Source organism: Silene latifolia, chromosome 2 (assembly GCF_048544455.1).
Source record: "Silene latifolia isolate original U9 population chromosome 2, ASM4854445v1, whole genome shotgun sequence".
NCBI lineage: Eukaryota > Viridiplantae > Streptophyta > Magnoliopsida > Caryophyllales > Caryophyllaceae > Silene > Silene latifolia.
The window spans coordinates 106154054-106171010 of record NC_133527.1 but is presented as its reverse complement, the minus strand read 5'-3'; positions in this window follow the sequence as shown (position 1 = coordinate 106171010).

The window sequence follows — 16957 nt, the reverse complement described above, 5'->3', positions numbered from 1 at the left end:
GTTGAATGGTGTGTCCGAACGGAGAAATCGAACACTACTTGATATGGTTCGATCCATGATGAGTCACACGGTTTTACATGATTCATTATGGGGTTATGCTCTTATGTCGGCCGCTCTAATACTTAACCGAAGTCCGTCTAAAGTGTTGACAAGACTCCATATGAACTATGGAAGGGAACGGTCCCTAACTTGTCCTTTATACGGGTTTGGGGCTGCGAGGCTTATGTCAAGTGGAGACGTGAAGATAAGCTCGGCCCGCGATCGGTCAAGACATACTTTATAGGTTATCCTAAAGGATCACGTGGTCATTACTTCTATTCGCCAACCGAACAACGTGTTTTTGTTGCGGCTAGTGCGACATTCTTAGAGAAGGAATTTCTCGAGAATGCAAAGAGTGATAGAACCTTCGACCTGTCGGAGATTCCAGAACCAAACACCGAGCAACCATTGGAGGAACCAATTCCTTCAATCCCGGGCTGCAGTGAATATTCCGAGGAACCTAGGAGGTCGGGGAGAGTCTCTATTCCTCCGGACAGATACATCGGTATGGTCGAGGAACATGACATAGATGACGTTCTACTCTTAACGAGTAGTGAACCCGCAACCTATAAAGGTGCCATGACAAGTTCTGACTCAAAGCTATGGCTTGAGGCCATGCAATCCGAGATGGACTCCATGTATGAGAACAACGTGTGGGATCTTGTTGACTTACCTGCTAAGGTTCGTCCCCTTCAATGCAAATGGCTTTACAAGATAAAGCATTCTGTGGAAGGTCAACAAGATATCTACAAAGCACGACTAGTTGCTAAAGGTTTCACCCAAGTGCCAGGTTTGCACTACGATGAGATTTTTGCACCCGTAGTTATCTTTGCGTTCCATTCGGATTATCTTAGCGATCGCCGCTTTTCATGACTATGAAATTTGGCAAATGGATGTGAAAACCGCCTTCTTAAACGGCTTTTTGGAGGAAGAGTTGTACATGGTACAACCCGAAGGTTTCATCGATCCAGTACATCCTAAGAAAGTGTGCAAGCTTAAGCGTTCCATTTATGGACTTAAGCAAGCATCCAGGAGTTGGAATCATCGCTTCGACCAAGTGATAAAAGACAATGGATTTACTCGATCTGTCGAGGAACCATGTCTATATATCAAGTCGAGTGGGAGCAAGATTGTCTTCCTAATATTGTATGTTGACGACATACTCCTGATTGGGAATGACATACCTCTCTTAACTTCGGTGAAAGTATGGTTGAAGAACCATTTCCAGATGAAAGATCTGGGAGAGGCACAAAGAATTCTAGGCATCCGTATCTATCGAGATAGATCACGACGGATGTTATCTCTCAGTCAGGAGTCTTACATAGACAAAGTCCTAGAGAGATTCAGTATGACTAACTCCAAGAAGGGGTTCCTTCCTATGGCTCCAGGGGTGCACTTGAGCAAGTCTCAGGCACCAGAGACACCGGAAGAGAAAGAGCGCATGACACGGATTCCTTATGCTTCGGCTATAGGATCAATCATGTATGCCATGATATGCACACGTCCGGACGTGGCATATGCATTGAGTATGACAAGTCGATTCCAACAGCAACCAGGTGAACCACATTGGTTGGCTGTCAAGAACATTCTTAAGTACCTACGGAGGACTAAAGATTGGGCTTTGACTTATGGAGGCGAACAAAAGCTATGCGCGAACCGATTTACGCAGATGCTAGCTTCCAAACGGATCGTGATGACTCGAAATCTCGGTCAGGATTCGTTTTTACTCTTAATGGCGCTGCAGATCATTTGTGGAAGAGTTCGAAACAAAAACTGTTATAAAGCAGATTCTACGACCGAGTCCGAGTACTATGCCGCGTACGAAGCAACAAAGGAAGCGATATGGATGCGTCAATTCTTACATGGGCTCTCTGTAGTGCCTAGTTCGAATGACCCGATCACCATCTATTGCGACAATAGTGGTGCCATCTTCCAAGCTAAGGAGCCAAAGTCTAGCAACAAATCTAGACATGTACAACGGAAAGCTCATCTAATCCGGGATTACGTGGAGCAAAAGACAATAGTGATAGAAAAGATTGCTCTGAGATGATAACATAGCGAGATCCTCTCACTAAAGCATTACGACAAGATAAGCATGAAGGGCACGTAAATTCCATGGGAATCAAACGTGTTCCTGAGTTGTAGTACTCTTTTATGGATCAGATTCATTCTCCTTTGTACTCTATACGACATCATCGTTTTGATATTTTATATATATATATATATATATTTTGTTTTTCATGTGGAATTGTACGACAATTTTGAACACCACAAAGTGAACTGAAAAAACATCATATCTTGTTAGTCCTTAATTGCCCACATGAGCTGATAACTCTGGCAATTATTCTGTGACGTTGGTTGATGGTGGGTTCAACGAGCCATAAGTCAACAGGTTGACTGACCAATCACAGAGGCGATTTATACGGATATTTCGTAGGACACCATTGTGACATCGACGTGGAGTCCTAAATGTTTTATAACATTCATTTGCCGGTCGTGGATAGGACCTCCATAATGATCCTAAGAGTCGATTCTTTGACTATTGACTGTCTCTTGAGACTACGGCAGATTTTGGGTGACTTTGGTTTCTTTCTCACGGTCATCCATCCGTAACAGGGGCCAAGTAGATTTTTTCGGGTCATTTCATCTTTGTGCTTAGATCGGAAGGAGTCGAGTTGAAGGAAATATTCAGCCTTTATCGGGTACTCGATATTTCTCAGGGCCACTCGAGGAGTCAGAATCGAAATGCATGGCCATGCTCGGATACGGATTCGTTTTATCAGTTAAGTTACTCTCTAGTCGGGGAAACCACTCTAGATACAGATCGATTGTAAAATACGACCTTTGTGGATCCAGATCTACAAATTGTTTTACATTGAGTGGGAGAAATTTTAAATGAATATGAGAATCGGTTATCGCACCTACACTTGTTCGGACAAGTGGGAGTTTGTTGGAGCTTGTGTCCTCCAGTTAGTGCGGATAACGTCATTGCACATACACTTGTACGGACAAGTGGGAGCTTGTTGGGGTTGGTGTCCTTAACAGTTAGTGCAAGGACTTATAAACCTCTAAAAGGATCAAAGGGTATACTATGTATTATTATCAGTTGATCCACGTTTATCAATAACGGTTGGCTTGCTAGATAAGTTTGACGTTATTGTCATACAGATGGCGGTGATCAACTGGTCCCTAAAAGTCACACCTATAGGATACGTTCGAGAGATGTGACGGTATGAAAATACTGTCATGTAGATGCCAAAATTGACTAACCAGTTAGTCCGAGTTATTTGACTTAGTAATTAGTCAAATATGTGATGTTGAGATATTATATTTAATACGGATTAAATATCATGGGCTAAGGCGAATTAACCAGTTAATTCGTAAAATTAAATATACGTGATTTATATTTAATTATATGTATATTAAAATAATTATACAATACTGTTTTGTCGGACACGTATTAATAATTCAGCTAACCCGTATTATTAGCTGATGCCTTAATTTCCGATAACCGATGATTTATAATCGACCACGTCATATACACTTAGCGAGTGATGGACCGGACCGCGAGTTTAAGTGAAGAGAAATTGAAAAGCCCATACGGGCTCCTCTCACTCGGTTTGGCCGAGAATCACCAAGACAAAAGGAGAGCTTTCTCCTCTTGTCGAACCTAATTCATTCTTGCTAAAAATTCAGGGTTTCGAAGAGCATTCTTCTCTGTAGAAACCGAGATCTCACATCTCAAGCAAAACTCACATCAGTTCTCCCTATATTGCAAGGCAATCGGAGAACACTGTTCTAGCACAAGGGCATATCTCGGACAAGGTCTTGGGTGCAACAATTAGGAGGGAATCTCATTTGATTTCTGTTCTTTACGCCGCACTATAAGGACCCGAGGTTGATTCTAATTCCTTATCGTTTCCATATTGTTTTTATCGTTTTATGACTATAAATTGCATGTTTAAATTTACGTTATAGTCCTGCAATTAAAGGGTAGTATACGGATATTTACCCACAGGTTTTGCTTCTGTAGTTCGATACGCGATCGAGTGACCCCAATACTCGATCGACTGTCCTCTGTTATAAGTACATAGTTGTTTCGTTTCATTTGTTTACATTTGCCTATTCGCTTGTGTAATATTTTCTGCCTTGAACTATTGCTTATCACGTGAAGGAAACCCGACATGACCTAGATTAGGCCTTGCATAACCTATATATCGATTGTGGCTAGTGGTTTAGGATGCTTAGATTTGCGTGCCTTGTTGTTGTGTTGCATTCGTTGTTCGTTGCTTTGTTGCTTTCGCTTTGTTCGTTGTTTGGTTGCTTTCGTTGTTCGTTGTTTGGTTGCTTGTTGTTATAGTTGTTTTATGAACTAACCCCTAATGTTGGTTCACCTTTCTTATGCTAAGCGTAAGAATTTATATCTCTCCTTTTGGTTACGTTGTTGTTTATTTAGAATGAAATTCGCATGCTAAATCACTTGACGAATTTTATGCATTAAACGACTTAGAAGCTTACTTCATATGTTAGGAATTAACATAACGGTTGCATTTTTCGCATGTGTTCATATCCGAAATAGCCATACTTTTTCATAAGTAGAGACCGTTATTGCAACGGGCGGGGTTGGAGTTTTTTAATGAAATTATTTAAACTTCCTAACACGTAATCTCACATGAACTCATTTCTCTAAAATTTGGTTTCCAAATTTCACCTTAAAATTTAGTGGCGACTCCTTTCAACGATGTAAAATGTTTTTTGTAAAGGAACATTTGCGTGGATAAATTTCCCTTGTCCACAACAAGTATATTCATGCAACATTTTACTTCACGTTTCCCGACTCATAACCACCCACGTAGTCACCAACCGAAATAATAGGATCTAGTTTTGAAATGAGGGGTCCTTCTCACCCAAAACCGACCTCCTATTGTACTCATGTCAGGTTCATTTTATTAGACACTCCTAGATTCATTTTGGTTCATTGGTTTAGGTTCCAAAATCATCGCTCTGATACCACTTTGTAACACCCCCTTCTTACCCGGCCAAGGTAATTGGGAGATGTTACCCTCTCGGTTTCCCGAGGCAGTAAATCGGAGATACAATCAAAAAAAATTTATTATAAATAACAAGTTTAGTGATTACAAACCATAAACTAAAGATAAATGTAAACTATACAAATTAAAAGTCGACTACCATCTATGTCATCTATGCTATGCTACTCGACTCCGAGTCCAAGGCGCGGCCCATGACAAGGCTGTCACAACACTATCAAAGATAAAACCAACCGGTCTCTATAAAATGTAGTAGAGGCAGTCGGGTATCGAATCCACAGGGAGAGGGGAATAATGTAAGCTAAACTAAGTCTGCCTGAGTAACCGTTGTTAGGTTCATAGATCCCTAATTAGACTCTTCTAATTAGTTTCTAAATTACTCAATAATTTAGAATAATAGATCTAGAGCATGCAATAATAAATAATATGAAATAAGGGAAAAAAAAAGAATTTCCTTACAATGGTGATGGACGAAAAAGTGTGGGCACTAGATTAGGACTCATTTCTAACCTAGATCTTGAGCTTATTAATGTTGGATGATCCTCCAAAAACCCGAAGCTCCAAGTATAGGAACTCTCCTCTTAGTAGCACCCAAGACATACCCTTAACACAAATAATATTATTAACTAGATAATATTACTAGTAACCTTAAATATTAATACTAATATTAATATAAATACTACATTAGTATTCTTGTGATAATATTAGATTTAGAATAAATTTTAAGCATAAAAACTAGTTTTTATGAGAGATGAAGAGATAGAGGGATAAGCATAAGAATAATCATCTTTCATATGTAAAATGAGAACTTGTTCTCTTTATTTATGGGGGGGTGCCGGTTTCATCTTGTCAAAAAGAGGCATGCTTATGCTTTTTGTCTTATCAAAATAATAGGCTTGGGTCTAGGTTGTTTAGGTAATAATGGTGTCTTTTGCATGAAAAAGAACAACAATCATCACCCTAAAAACCCACCCAAAACCGGCTCCCACATGCTAAAATGGATTTCCATTTTACAACTTCTATTTTGTCAATTGTAATGTGTGACATGTGACATGTAACATGTAATATGTCATTAGTAATATAAATGCATATTTAACAAATTAAATTGTAATTCATAATTACATGTATGTAAAATGGGTCATTTTGAATTTAGTTAATATAATCTACAACATTTTGTAATTATAACTAACTAATTACTCTTATCTCAAATGTTTCATAGACATTAATCAATTTTAGTAATATAACATATTAATTACTAAATTGAATCTTATTTAATCATATTACAATAAGACATAAAATTCTCACTTACAAATGAAATTTGTTCAATTTAAGGAATTAATTAATCCGTATCGATATACAATTAATTAACTTATCAGTTAAGGGAATTGTCCTATAGGTGTGACCTTAAGGGATCAACTGATCACCACCGTCAAACGACAGTAACGTCAAACTCTAGTCAGCAAATCGTTACCGATTACTGTTGATCAGTTGACAATATATTGAATCATTCCTTGTGTATTCTTAATATGAGATTTAAATATGTGATCGCTCTATTGTTGAGGACACATACTGTGGACATTGGCCACCCACGGCGCGCGCGGAAGCGCTTGATTAAGCCTGCATTTGTGGAGTCGCCACCATTTTTTATGGGAAATTGGAACCGTTCGAATACCTTATGCCATGTTGAGACACAAAGTAGTGACATGAACACTAAGAACTCGTTACCCTTAGCATTCTATGTCTAGAATGACTCTCGTGGATGCCAATGAACACGGATGTTCACAGAGATCTGGAGTAAGGGGTGAGGGTACGTATTAGGAAGCTCTTTAATGGAACACCTAATCCCGCCCGCCTCGATAGCGGCCTCTACTAATGATTTGGGAAATTGTTCATATTTGATATGTCGTCGATGTAATGCATGAAATGAAACAAACATAGATTAATCCTAGCTTGTGAGATTAAACTAAGTTGGTTAACACGTATTTAGCAAACAATTGGGTCGAAGTAGATGTTAGATTCAACTACATGTGAAAAAGCCATGCAATTAAATCATACATAAGGTAATAAATGAACTATAATTAATTACAATAATTAAAATTATAAGAATTACAATGGTTTGATTGATTTACGTCAGAAGCACGCTCAAAACGAGATTTGAAGAAGGAAAATAAAAGAAAAATATAAAATTAAAAACGAAAGGTATGAAAATACGTCTAATTAGCAGTGGTAATACGACTAATAGTCGATTTAATACATAATTAGAAGCTACGTCAAAGCGGAAACGAGTTCATGGACAGAAGCCAACCCAGAACTGGCGCAGCATCTGCTCTGTCCCTTAGAAGAGGCGCAGCTCTTCCTGCGTCTGTTCTCGAGTTGGGTTCTGTCTGTGAAGTCAGAATCGCCGATTGTTAATGTTCGTTGGTGAATTTAAAGTCGATTAATGATATTTAAACCCGAATTGAAGTAATTTAACAGGTTACATGCATCTTATATTGTCATAAAAGGAACTAAAGGGTGAGAATTTATAGCGATTTACATGGCTAATATCAATACGATGTCGGAAACGGATTTACATACAAACTCGAATTTAATGGTGGAAACAAAAGATTACGAATTAATGTCGAAAACAGAATTAAAACATGTATCAAAGACGAATTCAGGAGACTTGATATGAACAAATCGAGCCTCTTAAAATCCGGGTTCGAATAAGATGACGAAAACCCGCAAATATCGATTATAAGGGATTTAAGTCGGGATTAAACGCTATGATTTGAAAAGAATTAATTAGACATAATTATATACTGATATGAACGAGAGAAAACGAAAGAAAATAAGAAAAACAGAAAGTTGCAGAAGATCGAGGAAAAAGAAGAAGAGCAGGAGCAGCGGCAGCTTCAGGAAGAGGCGCATCTATTGCTGCGTTTCTTCTCGACGTCAGATCTCCCCTGATTTGTAAATACGGTTTAAAAGATGGTTTTTGAAGACGGTTTTGAACGTTCTTATGATATAAATCTTACATTCGTGATACAAAATAAAAGTACAATAAATAAAATATGATTTTACACCCTCAGACTTACATGTTTGACGAAACGAGATTAACTAAATTATCGCTTAGTGATTGCTCGACTTGAATATGCGAATATGAAAGTGCCCTTGTTAAAAAATTTAAATGATTGATTAGATTGATTAAGTGGAGTTGGTCAAATCGGTCGGTCTATGCAACGTGACTGGGACTCAGAATGATCTGAGCTTACGAGGTCGATTGATCAAGCACGTAGGCGTCGAAAGCGAAGAGCGTGGTCTAGAGTGCAAAGGGAGAAGAGAAGGGCGGACACTCGCGTGAAAAATATGTGAGGCGAAGGCCTCTATTTATACTAATCACACGGAGGAATTATGGTAAAAATAGGATACGGAAGGAAAGATCCGGAAACAACCGACTTAGGTTGAAACACGGAAAGTTGGACAAAAAGAAAGCCTTGAGAAAAGGCGCAGCAGGTGCTGCGACCCTTAGAAGAGGCGCAACACTTACTGCGTCCTTTCTCGGGTATTATTCTTCTGCGCAAGAAAACTCAATTGACAGTCTGTCGTATTTTAGGCATAACTTTCTCTACAAGACTCGGATTAAGGTGATTTTGGTGGCGTTGGAAAGCTAAAAGAAAGATCTAGAACTTTTTGGGAAATAGGCCAGACCCAAAAAACTCGTTATCACCTCTTAAAACGGGCCTAAAAGTCGGGTTGTCATTTTAGCTAAATGAAATGCACATTTTGTAATGTAAACTTTAAGTTTAGCCCAAAGAAGTGACATGGGATTAAAAATGAGATATACTCATAACATTTTATGACATCCTAACCTTAGGTTGACAAGCACATTGCTTTTTGACTCGGGATTGACGGTTTTTAGAAAATGAAGATGGTTTTTGACTCGAACTCCAAATGTACTCTAATTACTGCCAAAACGACCGTATCGGCACGTAGATGACGACCATGAGGTTGACTCTAGTGTTTAAGCTATCACTTGTCGATGAATTTACGAACTGTCATAAAATCGTTCCGCGTATCAAGCATGTGGCCCAATCATCACTGGGTGTTTGGCGGGAGGTGCAGAAATGAGGTATCTACAGAGCCCCCACTTTGACTGAGGCTTGGACAAGGCGAAAGTCAAAGTATAGCCATCAGGTCAATCGAAGATTACAACCTGAAGACTATGGCGACGCGAGTCGGCTCAAAGGGTTTGAGCCAAGGACCTGTCGTCGGGAACATTTTAGAGTCTGTCGACTTCTGGGGAGGGTCGTTTAAGATCCATTAGACTACGTAAGGAAGCTCGCCAGCCATAAGAAGAAATCGTACCTGAGACACCCCTGGGTGAAACGGGACTGAAGGCGCTTTGGCAAAATTCTTTGGTCTGAAGATAACTTGGTGTCTGAAGACATTAGAGGTTACAGGGATTCTGAAGAAACTTCTTAACACTTTTGAAGGCTAACTCTGAAGGCTATCTCTTAAAGGAAAGGCTGAAGGATAACTCTCTAAAGGACTGAAAGGAGGACTGAAAAGAACTGAAAAGAGGTTATCTGAAGGTTACTGAAAGGATTATCCTGAAAGTTGTCTGAAGGGTCATCCGAAGGTATAAAAGATTATCTGAAGAAATAAAGGCTGAAGGAAGGATTATCCTGAAAGGGTTATCTGAAGGGTCATCTGAAGGTATAAAAGATTATCTGAAGAAATAAAGGCTAAAGGAAGGATTATCCTGAAAGGGTTATCTAAGGGTTATCTGAAGGGTCATCTGAAGGGTTAAGGCAAGCTTCTGAAAGATCTGAAGGTTTATCCTGAAATGGGTTGTCTAAATGACAGAACTCTCCGGGAATTGTTTCTCTCGAACTCCGTGGGGAAGAATCATATGTTGAGTCGACAATGGCGCGCCCTTGGCACCGCTGAGGAGAAAAAAAGGATCGGTAGTGACGCGTCCTTAGCATCGCTGAGGAAAAGGTGCTTGATCGACAACGGCGCGTCCTTGGCACCACTGAGGAGAAAATCCACTCGGGTCATCGCAAGCGAAATTACGATAAAGAGGAGAAGCTCATGAACTGTATTTAATGATCATGAATTATTTATGGCATGAATTCTTGTTGGGGAACACGTTGATGATTAGGAACATCTTGATCGTCAGGGAAGAAACCTTGACCAATACTGCGAATATTGCTGGGGAATATCTTAACTGTCGCTGGGGAGAACGAAGACTTGAGCGAAGCTCCCAGTTGGAGCGAGTAATGCTTCTGATACTTACCTGTATAGTTAATAGCCACACAAGAATGCAATATAACAGGAAAATAGCACATAAACATATATGCACGTAAGCAATCAGCACATGGACCTCAAATGAGGAAGCACATAGGCTTCTCAAAACTTGCTTCTTTATGAAATTTGTTGCTTGTAATGCGTTATGCATATTCAATGGGCTTTAGACGCATGACTGACGTGGACGCAGACCTTATACGGACGCAAAATGTAGACGGAATGTAGACATAGGACCGACTGACGCAACATAAGGATGACTCTGACAGACTTTGTCTAAGCATGCACAACCCCTAGCCAAGTATGGGTGACAACGCGTATCAGTTCCAAAGATAGAAGAATTGCAAGAAATATGGGGGCATATAAAAGGCAAGGTATGAGCCATGGATCATTTGTTTACTCGGACATGTTTTGTTGTCGCTTGCTGTAAAGGAGACCCCTCTTGAGGCATGATAACTTGAAGAATCGATCTAAGACCTTTGTCATCATCTGGACCGAGCACTAGTTGACACAAATGAGACACGAAGACTAAAAGGGAGAAATAAAGGAAGGGTGGCATCTCAGAATAGAAGCCCCCAGGATGAGAAGATGACTCTAGACTTTGGTAAAAAGGAGTCTGAGCGACAAGAAAGAGCCCCCGGTAAAGAGGTAAAAATGGATGGTTATATTGAGGATGGTTTTGAAATGGGGTTAAATGTTGATGGTTGGGATGGTTATGTCCATGAGGACTGCCTACCTATTCACGTGAAGTGAAATCAAACCAGATCGTAGTTCTGAGGTTTGGTTAATTTTATTTGGGTGTTCTGGTTGTATCCTTATTGTGTAAGAAAGGCCTGCCTACGTATCTGAAGAGGTATAATCAAACCATGCTCGTAGTTCAGGTGTGTGCCTAAGCTATGTTTTCAAGGCCTTAAATTGTATGGGTCATAAGGGTATATTCCTTTGGTGACTCGAATAATCGATTTGAGATAACTCCCTTTGATCATAGACCAAAGAGGTATAATTAATTTTGTAAAAATTTCCTTGTCTTGTGAGTTGTGAGCACACCTAAAAAGTGGACCCTAAGGATGGATATGGGTACGTCCCGTCCTAAGTATCAAAGTATTTGAAGACTCTGTGTCTGGGTCAAGGTGAAACTGGATTGGATATTTGGAATATGGGGCTTGGAAATAAGAGGCTTTGATGAGCAAATCTCTGGAACTTGATTTTATGGAGCTAAGGCTTGATGGGATTATGGCTTGTAATATGGCTTGGAAATGGGGTCTCTTGGCTTGATGTAGCCTGGGCACATAAAGGTAGGTTAAAACGACGTGGGTTCAAGTTTCCATGTCTTGGCCCTAAAGGATTGGTATACTTGACGAGCTTGAGAGGATTCTCAAAATTCCTAACTATCTCCCTGTAACGGTCTCGAGAAGGACTTAGGGTGTGTGATGAGTGAAAGGCTAAGTGAGGGTGCTAGCTGACAATCTTCATCGATGTCTTGATAAAATATAGAATTTAGCAGTATTTCATTCAGTATTTGATTTCATACTCGTTCTTGATTCAGACTCAGATTCTTGGTCTGGAATATATCCCAGATTTTGCTCAAATTTTTTATTCAGGTTTTTGAGGATAACTTTGACTTTGGATATTGACTTGAGTATTGATTGAGCCTTGACTCTTTTGATTCTTTTGTCTTGGATTATGGGCATAACTGCGGCCTTGGATATTGACATCAGTTTCTCTTGATTGAGCCTTTATCATTGATCATGGTTCGTATTGTTTTGGATTTGCTTTCTACCATGGATTTGCGTCAGACTAGCACCTTTGGTGTGAAAAAGGTTGGTCTTTAGTAATACAGGTTGTTTATTATGGGGAATTTGCCTTCCGTCATGGATCGTTAACAAGGGAGATGGTCTGGATTCGTCCTAGAATCTCTTGAGATAGGCTCGTCCTAAACTGGGCTATGGCGAGGTTTCTATTGCAAGACATGGAATAGGTAAGAAAATGGACACGGAGTTTCAGGTCCTCTACAACTTGGAATGGAACATCACTTAAGTTCACTCACATCGACTGACATGTGTTGTTGTTCATTTTAAAATGTCTCAAATCTATTTTTATTGTCACAGAAAAAGGGTCAGAGAAAGAGATAGGATAGAATAAGTGGATTGAAAATTGTACTTTTATTGAAATGAATAATGAATGTATTTAACATAGACTCGAGAAGACATGTGACTCGTGGGACAGCCCCCAGGTTGTCACTAGAAATGGAAATGGACACAAAGAAAGACACTAGAAAAGTTATAGGAAAGAAAGCCTAGGACTCGGACTTGGACTCGGACTTTGATTCAATCTCATATCTAGACTCCTAATCATCGGCCCATGCTTGAACATTTATTCTTCTGGAGACTGGCTTCAGCATCTGACTTTGAGCATTCATCCATCTGAGCACCTCGTCCTCATCATTGGGAACACTGGAAGGATAACAGTCAAGAAGAGTTTCCTGATAAGTGGTATATCTATGAGGATTGCCAAAGCTACCTCGTGGGTTAAAGGTTGAGAGGGACAATTTCCCACTTTCAATCATATCTTGGATCGCATGCTTGAGCTTATAGCACATCTCAGTATTGTGTCGTTTGCCCCTGTGATACTGGCAATGGGCATTACTATCCTAGTACCTGGACTTCTTTTCTGGATCTGTTGTAGGACCGATAGGCTTCAACATTCGTCGCTCTATGAGTCTTTGAAGGGCATTGGTGTATGTAATACCGATGTCGATAAATTTTCTAGGTGGTGCATCCTTCTTGTCGGAAGCTTTTGTGAATGACCTTGGAGAGTTGTTAGGTTTCTTTGACGAAGGCTCCATGAGGTTGCCTTTGTTGATTTTGATTCCTGGATGAGAATAACTAGGAATAGATTTGTGACAAACCCCAAAATAGGAGTAGTCAAAAACATCACTATTTAGAAACTTATTCATATATATATATATATATATATATATATATATATATATAAGCGGAATTTTCGTACAAAACAAAATAGTTAAGATGTTGAAAACATCGTCTTGCTTAATTCTTATACAACAGGACCCCTTCGAAAACAAAACAACATAAAAGTACTGGGTTTACTATTCCAAACAAACAGAAAGAAAAGTATACTTTATTTTACAGACACAAAAGTTTTACAAGAAACAACGTTTAACAAAAAAAGGCGGAATCTCTCCACTCACTGCCCCGTAACCATCTTCTTATAGTTAACCTGCAAGTTTATAAAAACTTCCACAGTCAGTGGGGAGTAATTACAAATTCAATTCAAGGTTTAACATTATCGATCTATAAGTAAGGTCAGTTATAAAAGTAGATAAGTAACTGATCAATGTAATTAAAGACACCTTGTTACTATATAGACTCTTTGCTAACTCTTTTTCTTTTTTGTTGTTTACAAACATAAACTTGTAAACATTAATATCCTAACCCAAATTTTGAGTAGATATGATCCTGTTGGATGAAATAAACAATTAGAAATAATAAGGGCAACAAAAGATACACTTGTTGCATCAATTTATGATAAAATGAAAACTCTTTATAGTATTGCCCAAAATAGAGTACATAGGCCAATCTCCCAGGAAGTCCAAACTTCTCCCTGGACGACAGAAACCCATACACTCGTCATGCATGCTAGCAAAGTCATGGAGGCCAAACTTCTCCAAGACTAGTTGGGAGTCAAAACTTCTCCACAACTTACATGAGAGTGACCTAAATATAGGAGTCCAAACTTCTCCTAACAAGGCGGCATAAAAATAAATAATAAGGTTCATCCCGCTGTTCTCATATTGGGGTACAACGGTTATTTCCTCTTCCGGGACTTCCTATACTGAAAATATGAGGTTCAATTCATACATTTCTACTATATAAATAATAATACCTCATATTAGGTTCTTTGTACATAAAAATAATCATTTAGAGTCATATATTACTCACTCTTTGAGCCATTAGGCACTTGTAGTTATAATTGATTTAGCTCGGTTTCCACAACTCGACCTATTTCCGTATAAAAATCGTATAAAATAAAATATAAACTTTGTTGTCATAATTTTTCTTTATTTAAGTACATAACATCTATATAAACAATTTACTCTAGGATATATCATACAATTGAAGCCATTAGACTCATCATTTGAAAGTAACTACGATAACTTTCGGTGAAAGACCCGCTTCTGACCCTTGTTAGTTCTTTTAAGCATATCTCTTAAATTACAATTCCCATGAAGACGTGCCTTACCTTTCTGAAAACTAGATTAAATTTAGGAGAAATAACCTATCATGAAATTTTTCTGAAACATAATGCTTCATTGCGAAAATGGCCTTAAACAATACTCTGTTTCTGATTATTACTTCAGCATCAAACCAGACCTAGTTCACCAAATAATTCATTATTATTGATTTACAATACCTATGAAGATGATATTTTTATTATTGGAAATCTAAGAATAAGATCTAAAACTCTCAAGATCAAAGTTTTCTCAAATTCATTAATTTAAAATAGGTTATGGTCTGATCTTTACAACCTTTCCAGTTTTATAACCCTGCAGAATCAGTTTTGAGTCATCTGGGAAAAACAATCATAACTCCTAAACTACTTGGAATCAGAAGCTCTAATTGGTCTTTTTGGAAAGCTAAGAAAAAGAGATAAAATATTGATTTTGGGCAACTTTTTCCAGTTCTGAGTATTTAAGGTCAAAAATTGGGGTTTAAGACAGACAAAGTTTCTGATCAGAATCTGTGAGCTCGGTTTCAGCATGGTGCCTAGCCAAAACTTCCTTAAGACATGATTATCATCCAAAATCCTTCCCTTAAATCACTTGAATATGTAATATAAGTCCCTAAACTTACAAAATCAGTGGCTCATCATACTCAACAACCAATTTTTACTCAAAGATAAACAAAATTAATCCAAGAAATGAAAGTGTAATTACCTTGTTAAGATTGTCTTACACCTTTGTCTAATTCTCCCTTCTTAAGCTTAATCCACCTTATTCTAACATAAAGACTCTAATTAATAAATCTTAAGCTAAATTATAAATATTAGATTAAATACTTATAGGTGACTTACCAAAAGATGATTAGGGTTTTTTATCTTGTTTTCTCCTCTTCTTATGGCTTCCTCTTTCTTCTACACCCTTCTATTTTTGTGTGTGTTTATCCTAGGTTAGAAGGACGTAGACAACTACAAATTTTCAAGCCTATATATATATATATATATATATATATATATATATATATATATTAGGTTAGTCGTAATTGTACTCGGGTCAGTTTTAGTTACGATACGATACTAACGTTAAGTTATACAACTTAACTCCCGAGTACTTCACCTTGAAGTAACGTTTATAAGCGTATTATTAAGTGTTTCTAACCACGACTTGTCTTACCTCATCTATATTCCTTCCATAATTCATATCTAACTTTCAACATACTAAAATATTTTCGACATATTCTTAAACATACTTAAAAATTCGGGGTGTTACAAGATTGCTCACTTTTTGCTTTCTTCTTAGGACTGTCAGATTGAGGGTTTGTCTGGACACTTTTCATCTTGAGAGGTTGGGCATCAAGCTTCTTACCCATTTCAGCAAACTGGTTCTCCATGTTGGAAATCCGAGAGTTTAGGTTATCAATGGCTCCTTCTAACTTGGAAAATTTATTGTTGAAAGCAATGGAAAGCATGAGCATTTCACTTTAGATATCGTCGTCTTCGAGGACATTGATCTCTTCATTATCATGAGGAGCGAGGAGGTGATAACAATCTAGGGATGATTCTTCATCATGTTTAATGATATTAGACCCAAGAGGGTCGATCTTCTTGGATTGCTTGACGGAAGGTGGTAGAGGAAGCTTGCCATCCTCGATCATATCCCGAATAATATGCTTAAGACAAAAGTATTCCTCCGTATCGTGTCCCCTACCTCGATGGTACTGACAATATGAATTGCCCTTCCACCTAGGCAGTATCTTTTCAGGGTCTGGGATTGGACCAATTGGATGAAGTTTTCCCTAGGAAACCAGTCTTTGTAGATGATGCGTGTATTTTATATAAGGTTTTTACCTCATTTTTACACGCATTTCCGTACTATTTATGTAGCATTTAGCTACAAATGCCCCCGAATAGTCAACTTTGGTTTGTCTTGTGTAAATTGCAGGTACAGACCGGAAAGAAGATAAATTGAGCCTAAACCCGTCCCAGTTGCATAAATTTATGGAGAATAAGGAATCGGATCTTGGAATCTATCACTTTGAATACGTGTGAGCTGATTTCGGAAGGTGTCAAAGTGCCTTACGTGCTAATATAGCTCGATCGACCACTTTTCAGTCGATCGAATGCTTTATCCCTTGAAGTTTAACTCGATCGAGTTGTTTTCATCCTCGATCGAGAAGGCCAATATAAGAAGTCCTCGATCGAACGATTTTTCCATTCGATCGAGAGAAGTTTCTGCTTAGTTCCTCGATCGAGTGGTTTAATTCTACTCGATCGAGAGGTTTTGTTCTGTAGCCGTGTTTTTGCCTTATTTCGTATGGGCTTTGTAATTAGGCTTTGTTATTAGG